Source organism: Meriones unguiculatus, chromosome 18 (assembly GCF_030254825.1).
Source record: "Meriones unguiculatus strain TT.TT164.6M chromosome 18, Bangor_MerUng_6.1, whole genome shotgun sequence".
NCBI lineage: Eukaryota > Metazoa > Chordata > Mammalia > Rodentia > Muridae > Meriones > Meriones unguiculatus.
Window position 1 is genome coordinate 19,426,476 of NC_083365.1, and position 6,097 is coordinate 19,432,572.

General features: G+C 45.8%; 1 long non-coding RNA gene across 1 annotated transcript; it reads left to right on the forward strand.

Moving 5' to 3' along the window:
• Positions 1–1,971: 1,971 nt before the first annotated feature.
• LOC132649049 (uncharacterized) lies at positions 1,972–5,869 on the forward strand. The gene is made up of 3 exons (XR_009587470.1): positions 1,972–2,314; positions 2,650–2,739; positions 5,811–5,869. It is a non-coding gene; the product is annotated as an uncharacterized LOC132649049 (long non-coding RNA).
• Positions 5,870–6,097: the final 228 nt, after the last annotated feature.

The following is a 6,097-nucleotide window of genomic DNA, read 5'->3' on the forward strand; positions in this document are numbered from 1 at the left end:
TGGAACAGCCAGATTTGATCTTCTCCTGTGGCCCTGGATTAGCCATCTGGGTCCCACGTCCAAGGTCAGTCCACCACCTTTTAAAAGAGCATCCACAGCTGGAAACTAAGTGTTTATTGAAAATAAGCCCACAGGAGACATTTCACACTTAAACCATAGCATCCTAACCCTGACCTTCATAGGCTGATGGCCATGCCATGATGTGAAATGCATTCGAATCCAGTTCCAAAGTCCTTTCTGGCCTTGAAGCTCCAACACTGTTGAAAAGTCCAAGGTCTCTCCTGAGACTCAAGGAGATTTCTTAACGATGGGTACCTGCAAATTCAGAAACCAAATTACATATTTGCAACATAAAATGGCACCAAATAAACATGCCCATTCCCAAAGAAAGACTGAGAAAGATGTAGCCCATGGCAGCTCAGTATCCAAGTGGATTCCTTAGCAAGGGGAACAGGGGCTGTCTCTGACATGAACTCAGTGGCTGGCTCTTTGACTATGGCTCCCATGGGGAGGTACAGGCCACAGAGGAAGACAATGCAACCAGTCCTGGTGAGACCTGATAAACTAGGGTCAGATGGAAGGGAAGGAGGACCTCCCCTATCAGTGGACTTGGAGAGGAGCGTGGGAGAAGGTGAGGGAGGGTGGGATTGGGAGGGAGTGGGGGAGGGGGCTACAGCTGGGATATAAAGTGAATAAACTGTAATTACTATTAAAAAATAAAAATTTAATTTAAAAAAATCTTAAAAAAAAAAAGAGTAGAGAAACACAGACCAAAGACTGAAATCTAGCGGAGAAAATGCCTAACTCTGTAGTTTCATGTCCACCATCCAGGATGCTGGTGAGATCATCTGGGGTCCAGTCATCTTGGGCAGTCCTGGAACCTCAGTACAGGCCTCCACAAAGCCATAACTCCTGTGCTTGCACATCTGGAAAACCAGTACCGCGTGAGCATCACGTTCTGCAGCCAGCACCTCTCTCATCACAACAGAGTGACCTGGGTTCCAGGGCATGCGAGCCAGGGGACACGCAGGGAGCTGCTTTGAATTAGGAAACACTCAGCGGTGCTCTTTGCTTAAGCATTCTTTTTTTTTTCAAGTGAATTTTCATTTTTATACCCTAAAGCCTTCGGCTGGGTGGGCCCTTGTCCTCAGCACACCTTTCCTAGTGTCCCAGTGTGGAGTGCATGGCTTGTCTGTAACTCCATTCATTTCTTCAGCTACGGTGGCTCCTATGCCATTAATACCTTGTTCATAGCTTTAACTGGCTAAATGTCACGGTTTTCACATCTTTTTGCGCCTTCTCACCATAAACCTGGCTAAAAGGATTTCCCTCAAAAGAGGGAAATCCACTAGACTCGGACAGCGGGTGGAGATAAATCAGTGCGAACAGCTCTGGGAGTTAAAGTCAGGGAATGTTGGCTGAGTCAAGGAAAGACACTGGGATGCCCCTGGCTTCAACACACCCGCCCTCGCTAGTTCTTGGCTATGGCAGGCAGCTGCTTCGGGAGACTGCCACTTCTAGCCTCCTGCACCTCGAACTCACCACCCCGTAGCTAGGATGGCCTTCCCAAAAGAAAAATCTGACAGCAGTGCAACTTTTCAAAGTTACGGAGAAGCCAGGCATGGTGGCACATACTTTTAATCCCAGCACTCAGGAGGCTGCCCTGGTCCACGGAGCTAGTTCCAGGACAGCCAGGGCTACGCAGATAAACTCTGACTCAAAAAAACCCAACTGTGTGTGTGTGTGTGTGCGTGTGTGTGTTTGAAACCTAAATACCTTAGCATTTCACATCAACTCTTTGATACAACCCTGAAATTATCCAGGGGGCCTGGGGCTAGGTAGGCCTCGTGATCATACCCACAGACGCACACACTCACTCTTGCTTGGGTAACATTGAGTACTTCATGCTCTGCTGCTGCTGTACTTTTGCACTCTGCCCTGGGGGGAGTGAGAAAGGAGTCCTGAGTGTGTCAAGGCCCGAGTGGCTGTGTGTTGTTGACATGAGTTAGCCACGTCAAGGACTCTGGCGTTAGACCCATGGGAAATGGCAAAGCACCCCACCCCACCTCGCCAAGGCTGGGGTGAGGCTCGGAGGGCTGGCAGAGCTTTCCTCTTGCCAGATGTTGATGGTGTGTGCCGAGACCATCATCGCGGCTTCCCCACCAGACTCAGGCTCTGCTTTCCTGACAGGAAGACCTCAGCGACGCCCCTGCGTACGGCTCTGAGCCGAGACAGACACACAATGTGGCTCTACCCCATCAGGAAGGATGTGGGCTGTAACTATCTGGCTGTACGAGGTTTTATCAACCATAAGGTCAGCAACATCTTTGTGATTGATTGGCGGCCAGTGGGAAGGTGCTTCAATATGCTCAACCCCCCAATGACAATGAAACCCTTTACTGACTGTCTTGTCTGCATGCATCACTGCTGTAAAGATCGGCAAGTGCTCATTTTCTATTTCCACCATTCCTGCTACATTTATTGGTCATTTTTAGCTGTAGATAATCCTACTTCCTCCACATTTATTTCTTTAGCTTTAAAAACTTTTTTAAAAATTGTGTGTATGGGTGTTTTGGTGCCTGGTGCCTGCGGGGAGGGGGTGCTGTAGCCCCCAGGACTGATTCCAAAGGCCTTGCCTTTTCTCCTCAGACACCTCAGGGCAAGAGAGCAGAGAGCAGCACGAGACCTGGAGCAGACTCTGCCTCTGAGAGCACAAAGAGTGTTGAGTCATCGCGCTAAGTGAGTAACAGGCCTTGTGGGTCTGCCCGAAGAGAAACAAGACACTCGGTTAAATTTGAATTTCACATAAACAGTGAATAATTTATCAGTTGGAATGTGTGCCAAATGCTGGATGCAACTCCTTACACTAACTTTCCCAGGCTTGACTAAAATCCAAAGTTAACTGAGCATTCTGCATTTTTCATTTGCTAAATCTGGCCTCCATAGGACCAGATTGTGCTGAGGGATTTTCTCCATGGCTAATATGGACACATGGAGGATTTGGGCACAAAGGAGTGACATTGGTATAAAGTGAGATTTGAGACCAGTTAGAAGACGATGACATCTGTCCAAGTAGGAGATTCTGAACTATAAGACTAAAGTATTGGCAGAAGGAGAGAAAAGGGATAGGTTCTAGCTACTGGTTAAATACTATTGTAAAAAAAAAAAAAAAAAAAAAAAAAAAAAAAAGAAGAAGAAAGAAAAAAAAGAAAAAGAAAAAACAACAAGCAAACAAGAATCTAATAACAGGTTTTTTCAGGCTGGATGGCTGAAAGAATGACAGCCATCAATGCAAATAGATGGCTACAGGATAAATGGATAAATTGCTTTGGAAAAAATAAAAATTAATTTTGAGATGATTCTTATTTTTTTAAGTGAAGTTTACAATGGTCAGAAAAGCAGCTACATTTCCCTTGGTGTCTTCAATGAGCTGAATATATATATATATATATATATATATATATATATATATATATAATTTTAATATATATACATATATATATAAATTTATTCATCATGAGATAGAGTTTTGCTATGTAGCCCAGGTTGGCCTTGAACTCAATGGTCTTTCTGCTTCGGCCTCTCAAGTACCAGGGTTACAGAGGCAGGGACCACCCCATTCATCTTTGGGTGTTTAACAACCTTACAGCCATCCCACTTGATGAAGGAAGCTGTCACCTCCTCAGTATTCAGTAAAGTCAAGGATTTAAAGTCTCAGGAGCTGCAACTAAGCAGGGCCCACGGGGGCCCACAGAGACTGAAGCAGCAATCACAGAGCCGCATGGCTTTGTGTTAGGTCCTCTGCATATGTTGGCTTGGTGTTTTGGGGGAACTCCTGACGGTAGGAATGGTGGTGGTGTCTCTGACTCTTTTGCCAGCTTTTGGGAACCTTTTCTTCCCACTCGATTGCCCAGCTTTGATGTGATAATGAGTGCCTGGTCTTATTGTATGTTGTTGTGCTGTGTTCAGTTGCTATCACTGGGAAGCCTGATCTTTTGTAGGGAGGGGTGGTGGGGAGGGGGCGGGGGAAGAGTGGATCTGAGGGAAACGAGTGGTGAAAGGAAACTGGGAGGAGAGGAGCGAGGGGAAGCTGCAGTCAGGATATATTGTATGAGAGAGAGGGGAGGAAAAGGCTCAGGAGCTGGGTGTGGTGCACCCCTCTAATCCCAACATCCTGGAGGCAGAGGCAAGCAGATCTTTATGAGCTTCAGGCAGTGCAGTCTACACCGTGAGTTCTAGGCTTGCCAGGGATACATGAATTTCTTCTTTCAAGAATTGATAGAAGATAGATAGATAGAGAGAGAGAGATGATAGATAGATAGATAGATAGATAGATAGACAGACAGTAGACAGACAGGTAGGTAGACAGACGGACAGACAGATAGACAAAATCTCAGGGCCAAGTTGGCTACTCAGCTCCAATTGTACATGCATCACCCTCCCCCATGCCTGACCCTGAGGAGTTTCACCATTTCCCTTGGGAGGCTGCCTCATTCTCCATCTTTAGAGAACCCTCCTCTTCTTTGAGGCAGAGCGTATTTGAATTTTGAGTTCACAGCAGGAATAGCTGCCAAACCCAGGCCCCATGGGAGGAAGCGGAGCTGTTTATCAACACCGCATTTCTGTCAATGAAAAGCCTTGAAGCCACACCCGCAGCAGCAGCTCACGTGGAGGAGGGTGCCCTCTAAAACCCAGAGAACCTCCTGAAGGAACCTGGTCCTTTGAAACCTGCCAACTACTTGGAGTGCTTAATTGTTTAAATAATGACACGTAAATTCACACTTCCTCACAGGTGATGTTTGTATGCATACCACATTCAAAGAGTGACCTCCCCCCAGACAGTCTATACCCTCAGAAGGAAATTTTTCTTGGTGTTCTTGACTTTGCAAGAGTAAATACTCAAGTTAATTTTTTTATATGTTGATTGGTGATTATCTTTATTTGTTACAGACCTTTTGACACTTAATTTACATACGTGCAGGCACCCATGGGAGCCATAAGAGGACATGTGGGTTTAAGGTTATTGTATAATTCAAATACTGGTTTCTGTACCACCAGTATCTGGTTACAATCCTTGTTCTGAGAAGCTCCTTTCTCAGTGTTGTATAAAATCTGCTCCCCAACTGTCCCCTAAAATGTCAATAAAGCAGCCTATAGCCAGTTGCTGAGCAGGGAGGAGAATAGGGCTAGACTTCCTGCCAGGCATGGGGGGAGGAGTCAGAAGAGGAAGCAGGGGGATTAAGCATGGGATTCAGACAGGCAGCTGTCCTGCAGGGACCCAGAGAGAGAGAGCTCAGCAGACAAAGCTACAAGCAAGTGTCTCTGGGATATAGACTGGGAGGAAACCAGATCAGCTCAGAGTTAATATCGCTCAGGACTGTGCTGTGACGCTTGTTCAAACAATACAATAGAGTCTTAGTGACTTTTGTGGTAGCTGGATTAAGAGAGACATTGAGAAACAAACAGTTTTGTAAAAGTAACGTTATCAGGGACATCCAGTTGCGGGCAGGTCTGAGCCCATCAAGGTGGGTGCTGAGAGCTGAGCTCAGGTCCTCTGTACAGAGCCTCTTGGGCCCTGAGCCACCTCTCTAGCCCCAGGCAGAATTTAACTTTATATACTTTCTGCCCTCTAAATTTTTATAGAACTTTATAGAACTCTTTATGAAAGGTGATTATATCCTTGTGTGACTAATTAATTACCAGTGCTGTAGCATAGTCGTGTTATTATTTGTCTTGAAACAAGATGTTGAGACTGGCAGCGTTTAGGGGTGAGATGTCTGTTTCTCTATATGTCTGTTCGTTTCTCACAGGTAAGTCAGTTATAGAGCCCATGATCTCCGAGGCCAGCGACGGTGAGTACTTATGTCCATCTCTCACCTCCCTTAGGCAATGTCGCACGGCGCTCACTGTCTCTAAAAATGTAGGAATCTAAACTTCACGGACTCTCCGGGATATGGCTTATTAAGGCATGTCATCTGTGTATCTGTTATAGCTCAGGCCTTCACACACGTGCCCTAAGGCAGGTATGTACACGCACACCATAAATGTATAAAGAGACATTTAAAGAAGTATCATAATCTACTGATCTTTGCAAAAC